This window comes from Myotis myotis, unplaced genomic scaffold (genome assembly GCF_014108235.1).
Source record: "Myotis myotis isolate mMyoMyo1 unplaced genomic scaffold, mMyoMyo1.p scaffold_m19_p_1, whole genome shotgun sequence".
Taxonomy (NCBI): Eukaryota; Metazoa; Chordata; class Mammalia; order Chiroptera; family Vespertilionidae; genus Myotis; species Myotis myotis.
Genome location: NW_023416313.1, coordinates 93,087,491 through 93,098,693, shown reverse-complemented (window position 1 = coordinate 93,098,693; position 11,203 = coordinate 93,087,491). Strand labels below are relative to the sequence as shown.

General features: G+C 47.2%; 1 pseudogene; it reads right to left on the bottom strand.

Moving 5' to 3' along the window:
• Positions 1–1,136: 1,136 nt before the first annotated feature.
• On the bottom strand, positions 1,137–2,393 carry LOC118673909 (annotated as a pseudogene).
• Positions 2,394–11,203: the final 8,810 nt, after the last annotated feature.

The window sequence follows — 11,203 nt, the reverse complement described above, 5'->3', positions numbered from 1 at the left end:
GCCTCACCGCCTGGCTCTTTCCTCCCTTCCCCCGTGGTCAGCTCCCTGCTTGCCCGCGCTGGGGCCGGGGGTCCATGCGGCCCTCGGGCCCGGTCAGGGGGGCCTGCGTGGGCCGGCCACCAGGCCCCATGAGGCATCGGCTCCCCGGCCCACAGCAGGAGCCCAGCACGGGCTGCCACCGCCCGCTACCCCCCCCCCCCCCCCCCGCCCCAGTGCAGCAGCGGCAGCAGCGGCGTGGGGCACGTGCCCTAGCCCCGGGAGGCTGCCGTGCTGCGGTGCACTGGCCCCGTGGGCTGGGCCTGCTCCGAGCGGATGCTGCTCTTCCGGAGCCGGGCCGCTCCACCGGCCGCACCCCGTGTGCTGGGCCTGTGCCGCCCAGACGCGCTGCTGCAGGAGTCCCGGTCCACCCACAGGCCGGCTGCAGGTGCTGTGCGGGAGGGCCATCCTACCTTGCAGCGTGTTCGAGCAGCAGCAGCGGGAGCCGGGCGAGGACTGCGCCCTCCATCTTGCCTTGGGTCCTCCATTTTGGGACAGAGCCATGTGCTTCTTCGCCGGGGGAAGCCGCTGCTAGCCACACCCAGGATTTCTCTGGACTAACCAATAATAATCAAGGGAAGTGCACGCCATCACTATGACCACATCCTGTACCGACTCGCGCCTGGCCAATCGGCGGGGCACACAGTCCCCTCTCCTGCCCTCACTCCACCCCCCTTTAAAACCCCGTCCCATCAGGCCTCGCTCTCTCGGCCACTGGACTTTCCGCTGTGTCTGTGGGTCTGGTGAACGGGGAGCACAAGCCGGCTTGCATTAAAAAGGACTCTTGGCTTTTGCATCGGACTGACTGGCTCCCTGGGGGTCTTGGGAACTTTGAAATCTGGGCACAGCAACATGTAAATGTGCATACAAACATGTATATTAAACCCTGCTCTCCAGGTGGCTCCGAGACGCTCTGTGAGCCCTCTTCCTGGCTCAGCAGACGCTGCTGCTACCAACAGCTGGTGCTTCCAGTGGCTCTTAAATGACCACGGAGGCTTATTCTTTTTTTTTTTTTTTCAGAGGAACAGGCTCAGCTTTATTTTGCGGTTCCGCGGGTGGGGTCAGCAGGTGGGGACCCAGCACCCTGGGCAGGGATAGGGGCGTGAACAGGGACAGTGGCTCAGCGGCTCAGCAGAGCTTCCAGCATCTCTTCGCACATGGCTAGGCACCACGGCACGTGGAAGCAGCCTTTGAAAGGACCTCCCTTGATGGTGAGGGCAACCGTCCCATCTCTGTTTAGGTAGCCAAACCACACCCCATGCTCGGGATCGCGAAACTGGCAGAAGGTGTACTCAGCCACCTGGTAGAAAAGGTGCAGTAAGGCAGGGTCCCCACTGTTGCTGGCTGTAGCACATAAGGCAATCATGGCTTCACTGTGCAGCCACCAGAGCTTCATGGCCCACTCCAGCTGGGTAGGGCAGAGGCCATCCACATCCTGGAAGTACAAGAGGCCTCCGTGGTCAGGATCCCATCCAGAGCAGAAAGGTAACAATAGGAACTTGTCAATAATGTGGGCTCGAAGTTCAGGGTCACCTTTCCGGATGGCGTGACCGAACAGGAACCATCCAGCTTCTAGTGCATGGCCTGCATCCTGGTGTCTCCCCAGGCAACTGGTGAGTTCCTTGCCATCCTCTGACACATTCTCCAGCACTGCCTGCCCATCCCTCTGGACAGGCTGCAGAATCCTCTGGGCGCACCAATCATCCAGCTCCGCGTACTTGCTCGCCATCTCCTTGTCTGCCTCCCTGAGCTGCTCCACCACCTTGAGCAGCATCATGGGCACCGCCATGGACTCTGAGGCTGGGCCCCTGGGAGACAGGGCTGGCCCAGTCCCGATGGGTCTTTCCGCACCCAGTGGATGATCTGATCCATCATCTCCACAGCTTCGCTCTGGTAACGTGCTTCCCCTGTCACCCTCCACAGCTAATCGTTGGCCATGATGTAGAAACACTCGCTAAAGATGGTTCGCTGCACCTTGACCGGGTGGCCATCCCGTGTCAGGACAAAGGCACACTTCTTCCCAGGAGGTGCCACTCGGGCGTTGTGCAGCAAAAATTCGCCACCTACTTTAGCTGAATCCAGAAGTTCAGGGCGGCGGAAGCGCTCAAATCTGCGGTACAAGCAACAGTACATCCACACCTGCCTCCCCTGCAGCCAGACATACTTGAGGTCGTCATACACCTTCCCGTTGCGGCCGAGGCAGGTGAAGAAGCCCCCATGCTCCTGGTCGTGGGAGTGCTCCATCCAGAAAGCCACCACGCGGTCCAGCTCCTGCTCCACGCGCTCCTTCTAGGCTTGCAGAGTCTCTCGCTCCTTCTCCATGTCCTCTCCTCCAAGAAGCCAAACGGAGCGGGTCACGGTCCCGTGACTGTCACTCAGCTGATCCAGCTTTCAGATGCTTATTCTTTGAAGAGGTCAGCACAGGCATCACCAAGTGTTTGTGAGTGTGTGTGTGTGTGTGTGTGTGTGTGTGTGTGTGTACCTGACTTTTAGCTCCTCTCTGCCACTTCCTTTCTGAAGTTGGACATGTTATTTAACCTCAAGGCTTCAATCTCCTCATGAGGAAGTCGAGCTTAGTTATGTTTTGGGATCTTGGACAAGTTATTAAAAATCTCAACCTAAGATTCATCAAGAATAAGACTATTTCTCTTTACAGCATTTCCTATCTTTAGCATCCAGGAAAATACCTGGCTCAGTAAATGTTTACTGAATAACTTGAAGGAAGAAAGCAATGAAAGCGGAAGGAGAGTGGGGAGGGAGGGAGGAGTTAGGGAGGGAAGGAGTGGAAAGGAAGGAAGAGGACATGCAACAATCTGAGGCATTTCTTGATGTCAACACAGGTGAGGGAATACCTAGGCAACCTTGGAATTCTGTTGGAAAAAAGAAATAGGAGGAAACTGATGCTGTGTAGGCAACTAACAGTGTTCACACCAAAAAATGTCTAGTGGGACACAAAATTAATCAGACATGAAACTTGCTCCAAAGGAGTTTTCCTTCTAGTAAAGGAGATTAAAACATGGGTCCTCATAAAACTACTAAGCCAGTAGTGAGAACTGTCTGGGGAAATAGACCTTCTGTAAATGTTAATTGAATGAATAAATAAAAGAGCAAACAGAAGTACAGATAAAGTTCTTATAGGACTCCAGAGGTGGAAGAAATTCCAACTAGCTGAAAGGCTATGGGAAGGGGGAAGCAATGCTTGACCTTGACCTTGAGGTTAGGGAGGATTTGGATAAAATGGAAAAGGAGCAAGAATTAGAGGTGATGGGAAGATGGGGACATTCCAGGTAGGGTGAAAAGTGGGAAGAATGAGTGGGAACTGGGATTACTTCAGTGTGGCCAAACAACTCAATTTTAATGGCTCACAGAAAGACACATGTAAATGTGCATACAAACATGTATATTAAACCCTGCTCTCTAGGGTTCTGTCACTACAAATTCTAACAATTTAGATGTATTGTTCACTCATATTGTTTTTCTACTATTATGGTAACTATCCAATATCATTTCTATCTCTCCAAAAGCTTAACAATATATTCGGAAGTAACCAAAGAAATAGTAGCCACCATACTGGTAAATAACTATTGTAACTCTAACCTCATTACATGCAGCAAAAAGGAGATTGGGACGTGAGCTCCCAAGTTGGGCAGGTGGCAGAGGTTTCATGTCCTTGTTTCCTAATGGGGGATTGAAAATTCTGCAATCAGAATAAACCAAAGGCTGAATGAGGTGCTCAGATCAGTAGGCATAGTGAACCAGATAGTGACTTAAATGTTACTGCACCTGATCACATGGAAGGCACTTTCTGCTTATGCTCGGAAGTCTAAATTTCTATAGAGAAAGAATATTTTCCAGTCTTCAAAGCTTAACCTTTAGTGGTCATGACAGCTACATTTGTGTGCTCCTCACGGGTCCTTAATAGAGGAGGTTGAGTATGACACTGAGAGAGGAAAACAATGTTTTCTGCTTTATAGACATTTAAAAATGTTAAATAACATGGTATTTTTCTTTCTAGTAACATTTTTTTTTAATTTAGAGTAGATTTGTGAATTATTTTTTTGGATTATAAGCAATCCCATAAAAAGATAGTAAAAGGGGAAGTTCAATATGTTTTTAAAATATTATGACAAAAACTATTTCCTTATCTCTATAAACTTCTTATTTTCAAATGTTCACAAATCACATTGATTCTCTGGGGTAATTTAAATACAGAGTTTAAAAATCCTCTTGTTTGATAACAGAATGAGAGTATATGAGATTCTAAGAGATTTATGTTACTTAGCTTTCCATAACTACTGGTTACCCCTGATGCTATGCCTGGTACCAGCTGGGTACTCGGGACATAATAGTAAAGAAACTTCCTGTATCATAGGAAGGTCAGGAGAAGCAGGCAGGTCCACACAATTTTGGGCCATCCAGGTAAAGATAATGGGAAACACATGTCTTTAAGAGCTTGCAGGAAGGCACCTAACCCTTCTTGAGGGTCAAGGAAGGATTCTAGAAGACATGCCAAGCAGTTGAGTAAATCAAAGGAAAGGGTTGAAGGTGATGTTCTGGGACAGAAAGACCAGCATATTCAGAGGCTGCAGGTGAGAGAATGCAATATTTCAAGGAGTGGTGAGAAAACAAACCTAGCCAAACCCATTCATCACACCGTCCAAGTTCCAAATGCAATGTGTCATATACATATTATATTTCTGAAGCAGAAATAGCCTTCTTTGACTGATACTGCTTTTCAAAACTGATTGATGAAACAAATAATCTTAAAAATGTTAATCCACTGAAATTGTTTTGGAGTATTTTCTTCAAGATAGAAGTTTGTGGAAAGTCTTTTATCTTTTATTTGGCATTTGCCATTGGTAAATAAATCCTCTTTGAAACATAATTGGTCATTTGAGAAAAATTAAATTCCTTTCCTTGCCATTGGTAGACATCCCAATGGGCTATCTGTGCTGGAATTCCTCATGAATTTGCAGGCCTCAGCTCACCCAAGTGTCCACTGAGTTCCTGTTGGAGGAGGCACCTTGGCCAAGGTCTCAGATTCTGGGAGTAGAGCAAGATGTAGCTAAACTCAGGTTTTAAAGTCCCTATCCAGTGTTGTTTCCCTAATATATGAAGTGTTTAGTCCTAAATTTTCCTACAAAGGCTTTATAGGGACCTGATAGCCTGATAGTTCTTTTGTAAAGCATCCACTGTGACATCATCCTTTGTTTCTACTTTCATTGTCCCCCACATGGATATTCCAGTTAATTAATGAAAGGTCAGGTGACAAATGATTTGCTTTCCAATGGGATCTTGATATAAATTGTGGAGAGTGATTATGTGTGCATGGCTTGGGGACAGCCTGCATTTACATGGCTAATTATGATGCTCCGCTCTTGTGAGCCAGTGACGTTGGGTCAGGTCAGGACAGGGACAAGGAGAAACCACCAAGGACAAAACACAAGACACCCAAATTATGGTCCTTGATAACTGGACAGCCAGAGGCACATTTTAGAGAAAGCCGAGTGACTTGTTATTACAATTCTCAGGGTCCTTTTACTTAAGGCTTCAAATGGCCATAGAACCAAGTGACATGAAAGAGATGAGCTGCAGGTCACAAGAGGCTATTTTTGATAAAGTTCTTCACAGTGTGAGGGGGTAAATGAACTCTCAATGACCAATAAATGGGAAGCTCCTTTTACATGTCTCTAATTCTACTAAAACTCTTCCTGAGACCAAATGAAGAAACTGTCTTCTCTATTTTCCTTCCTCTGGTTGCCAAGTAAATTTATAAGAGAAAATGAATGACTTCTGTTGTATTGAGGGTCTTTGGGTGTGTATTTTTGTTTGTTTGCTTGTTTGTTTTATTTTGTTATGCACTGGACCTAGTTAAGTCATCAAGATTAGAGGCTTGTGATTTTTACCAGTGTTGATGAACTATGTTTTTAATCTTTGGTGATTCAACTTTTGATGTTGATCTCTGTGTGGGTTACCTGGGTTTTTACAGAACGCTAATCACCTGCAACAGAAAACTACCATTTCTTAGCTTCCCCTTCTCTGTAAGCATATCATTCAGAACCTCCTCTGAAGGCAGGCTCTGAATCAGACAATTTTGTGTTCCTATCTCAGTTGAGCCTCTCTACAGCTGAAAGACACTGGAAGAGTTTATTTAAACTTTCTAAGACTCAATTTTTTCACCTCTACAATTGGGGTGACTATAGTGTCCACATTAAAAAAAAAATTCCTTAGCATCATTACCAAGCTGTTGTATGAGCATTTGGAAGTTGTTATATATAAACACATATTTTAAGTGAATCAGTACTTTTCTAGGCAAAGAGTACATATTTTTTAAAAATCTGGGATTTTCTTTTTCAATTTTAGAGAACTATGTTGTGCACAATTACTATTTAAATCACTTGTAACACAATATTGAAGGCAAAATTAGAATTTGCTTTTTAATTAACTCTCAGTCAAAAAATAAAATGGAACTTTGTTTTCCTCTTCTGGTTAAAAAAATATGGTCTCTACATCACAGGGTCTTGGTAAGGATTCAATGAGGTAAAGTGGACAAAGCCCTTAGTAAGGTTCCTAGCCCATCCCAATCCTTATAATAAAAACTTAATATGCAAATCGTCTGAATAGCAGAACGACCAGTCACTATGACATGCACTGACCAACAGGGGGCAGATGCTCAATGCAGGACCTGCCCGCAGGCCCCAGGTCAGTCAAGGCAGTTGCTAGCGGCCCTCCCCCCACCGATTGCCCTGCTGGTCACCCTGCAGAGTGACCAGCAGGGTGGAAGGGGGTGGGGCCAGCCGATCTGTAAGGTGACCAGCAGGGCGGTTGGGGGACCCTGCTGGCACCCGCCTTGGCTGGCCTGGCGCTGCCCCCTCACCAGCCCGGACCCCTGCTGTCATTGCCAGTCGTCTCCCTCTGCAGAGGGAGTTGACCACCCCCCCCCCCCAATAGCCCCACCACCACAGATGGAAGTGACTGGCAGCCGTGGAAAGGAACAAGACCGACAAGTGGGCGGTGCCAGACCAACCAAGGTGGATGCCAGTGGGGGACCCCTGATCTCCCCACCAGTTGCCCCAAAGATGAGCCCTGATCACTGGCCAGGCCTAGGGACCCTACCCATGCACGAATTTCATGCACCGAGCCTCTAATAACTCAATAAATGTTATCAAAATACTAGTGGTCTGGTGCATGAAATTTGTGCACAGGGGGTGTGTGTCCCTTGGCCTGGCCTGCACCCTCTCCAATCTGAGATCCCTTGGAGGATGTCCAACTGCTGGGGGATGTCCCTGTGGGATCAGGCATAAACTGGCAGTCAGACATCCCTCTCGCAATCAGAGACCACTGGCTCCTAACCACTCTGCCTGCCAGCCTGCTCACCCCCAACTGCCCCCCCCCTGCTGGCCTGATCACCCCTAAATGCCCTCCCCTGCTGGCCTCATGGCCCCCAACTGCCCTCCCTGGCTGGCCTCATGCCCTACAACTGCCCTCCCCAGCCAGCCTCATGGCCCCCAACTGCCCTCCCTGTCCAGAGGCCCTCCATGGCCAGGAGGCCTTCCCTCCATGGCTGGGCGCTGCCAAGACAGCCAGGCCACCAGACAGAACATCCACTGTCATCGCATGCAGTTGGTTTAGTTACATCATAAATTCCACCCCCAACTCCATTCAGTAGGAAATGCCAACTACCTGGAACCTATGGAATAACGCCTGCTCATTCCCTGCAGGTGTCTGAGCTGCGTATGTGGGAAAAGGTAGGATGTGTGTGTTATCTAATCTAATAAAAGAGAAACATGCAAATTGACCCCACCTCCATTACACCCTAAGCCATGCCCACCAGCCAATCAGAGTGACTATATACAAATTAACCCAACCAAGATGGCAGCTGGCAGCTGCGGAGCTGGAGCAAGCAGGAGGCTTGGTTGCCCTGGCGATGGAGGAAGCCAAGCTTCCCGCCTGCCCTGGCCAGCTGTGGCCTCCACTCAAGGCAACAAAGTTTCAATTATAGAAGATAAATAAATCCCAGATACCTGCTTCCTGCCACCCTTCACTGGGAGCTTGGGTGGCTGGGGGCCCTGGCCAGCCTGCAAACTGCCATCAGCCCCTCACCCATACTGGCCAGGCACCCCAGCAGGACCCCCCCACCCTGAAGGGGCTGTGGCCAGCCTGCAAACAGCCATCAGCCCCTCACCCAGACTGGCCAGGCACCCCAGCAGGACCCCCCACCCTGAAGGGACTGTGGCCAGCCTGCAAACAGCCATCAGCCCCTCACCCAGGCTGGCCAGGCACCCCAGCGGGACCCCCACCCTAATCCAGGACACCCTTCAGGGCAAACCAGCTGGCCCCCACCCGTTCTCCTGAGAGCCTCCACTCCTGGCAGGTGAGCATGTGACCCTCCCAGGTGGGAAGAGAAGCCGACAGCCATGAAAGGTAGGGTCCTCCCCAAAAGGTGCCCGTGAGGCAGCAGGCAATATGGGCTTTCCCCTGCATGTGTGGTTTCTGAACTGCATCACCTGGACCTCCAGCCTCTTTAACAGCATGAGACTCAGAGGAGGGCTGTGCCGTAGACCCCACTCTCAGAATGCACTGGCAAGGCGATTGTCTGGCAGCACTGGCCGCTGCACTTGGGACTCCATGATTCATCCCATCCTTGACCCGCCAAGGGCTGTGAGGCCTGCCAGGTGCCCTGCAAGACTGCTCCTCCTATTCGTGCCTGGCCTGGCCAGGAGGCCCTCCCTCCAGGGCCAGGCATGGAATGCTTGCCTCATTGCCATGGCTATGAAGCAAACATTCCGCCAGGCTGCTCACACTGCCCGATCTCAGCGGCTGCCCCCCATCAGGACTGGGGGACTCCAGCAGCCTGACAAGACTGGGCGCCACCATCTTGTGGCTTTGGGCACCACCATCTTTGTGATAGAGTGATGGTTAATTTGCATAGTGCCCTTTTATTAGATAGGATACTCTGGTAAAGTAGAATTTTTAAAACTTCCTAGAAAGCACTTGCCATTTTAAAAATTCATAACTGCACAAACCCTGAGTTTCATTACTGAGAGGTAGTCAACTTCAGTTCTAGCTATTGAAGCATATATTTCTTTAACATTAGGTTGTCAATAAGTGATCATGTTGGTGATATTTGTAGTTAATGCCATGCAGAAATTTTATGTGGATGAAAATAGCTCATTTTTGAAGAATAAATGATGTTTTCTTACTGTACTACAAAGTAACATGAGGGAGAATGGACTGTTTGTGAGATCTGTAAATCTCTTTATGCATAGCGTTCTTTCAAGAGCCCTCCTGTTAACTTGGTTTATTGATGTAGACATCCTTAAGCTAATAATAGTATGACTTCTGGTCATAATAATATTTGAATCTTTGAATGCTACTTTAAAAAAAAGTTGTATCATGAAAAATTTCAAAAATATACAAAAATAAAGAGAATATTATAATAAGTCTGTGTACATATCATCCAGCCTCAACAATTAATAATACACGGTCAGTTATTTTTATGTGTGAGTCCTTTTCCAGCTTTTTTGAGATATAATTAATATATAACATTGTGTAAGTTTAAGGTATACAATGTGATGATTTAATACATGTATATATTGTGAAATTATTACCATAATAGTGTTAGTTAACATCTCCGTCATATCTTATAATTACCATTTTTTGAGTGTGGTGAGAACATTTAAGATTTACTTTCTTATCAAATTTCAAGTGTACAACAGTATTGTTAACTATAGTCACCATGCTGTATATTTTATTCTCAGAACTTATTCATTTCATTACTGGAAGTTTGTGCTCTTGGACCAACATCTCATTTCCCCCACTCTCAGCCTCTAACCACAAACACTCTACTCTCTTCTTCCCCATATAAATGAGATCATACAGTATTTGTCTTCCTTTGTATGACTCATTTCACTTAACATAATGCCCTCAAGGTTCATCCATGGGCACTTAGGTTGCTTCCATGTCTTGGCTATTGTAAATAATGTTGCAATGAACATGGGTGTGCATATATTTTTTCTAGTTAGTGCTATTGTTTCCTTTGGTTTCAGGTCTTACATTTAAGTCTTTAATCCATTTTGAGTTAGTTTTTGTGAATGATGTAAAATAGGATTCCAATTGCATTCTTTTGCATGTGAATATCTAGGTTTCCGAGAAACATATATTGAAGAGACTGTCCTTTCCCCATTGGATATTTGGGCTCTGTCTTCAAATATTAGTTGCCCATACAGGTGTGGGTTTATTTCTGGACTCTCAATTCTGTTTCATTGGTCTATGTGTCTGTTTATATGCCAGTGTCATATACTGTTTTGATTATTGTAGCTTTGTAATATATTTTTTTATCCCTTCACTTGATCCTGTAGCCACAAGGAGGACTTCAAAGTAAGCTACTCTGGCCCAGGGAACCCATTGTCACTGATGGAAAAGCAGCTCACAAGGTGTCCCAATCAGGGACTGGCATTACCTCGAGTTTCTGTGCCATGCCAGATAGCATGTATCCAATATCTGTTTGGTGCTTTGCCCCCTTGATTATTCCATGGCACCAATGCCTCCCTGGCTAAGAGCTAGATGTCTATATGAGCCAGTAGCCACATCCGGTTTACGCCTCCCTTCAGTTATCCCCCCTGTTCTTCCAGTTGTGGTACTGTTTTTTCCTGGACAGTTTGCTTCCAGGAGAACATTCAGTCATTCCGTGAGAGTTTAGCACTATTAAAGGCCCTTCTATTGAGCATATAGCTGGCAAGGGAAACAGTGCCTTGGCCAGCAATCCACTGCCTGAAACATGCTGATAGTTCCTAACCATGCACAGTTTTGCATAAAAGTGTTTAGCATGGAAGCACCTACTGTTTGGACCTGGGTTCTTGCCCTCCCGGCTGCTGGGGCTGCTGCTGCCTCCCTCTGACCTATGACATAGGCTGGCCATGGACAGATTATGATGCACGCGCGTGTCTGAGCTCTGGGCTTGAAGCCAACAGAGCTAATTTAGGCTTCTGTCAGTAAAAGCACTTAAAAGCAAAGGAGATTATTTCATTTTGACCTTTTCTTCCCATAATTCAAATAAGGTGAAATTCATTTTAGTAGCCATTCATCAAAGGCATTTTGGCTGTTATTATTAAACCCTGGCTTTTAAAAGTAAGCAAATGCTTATTAAGAGGAAATTATTGGGCTT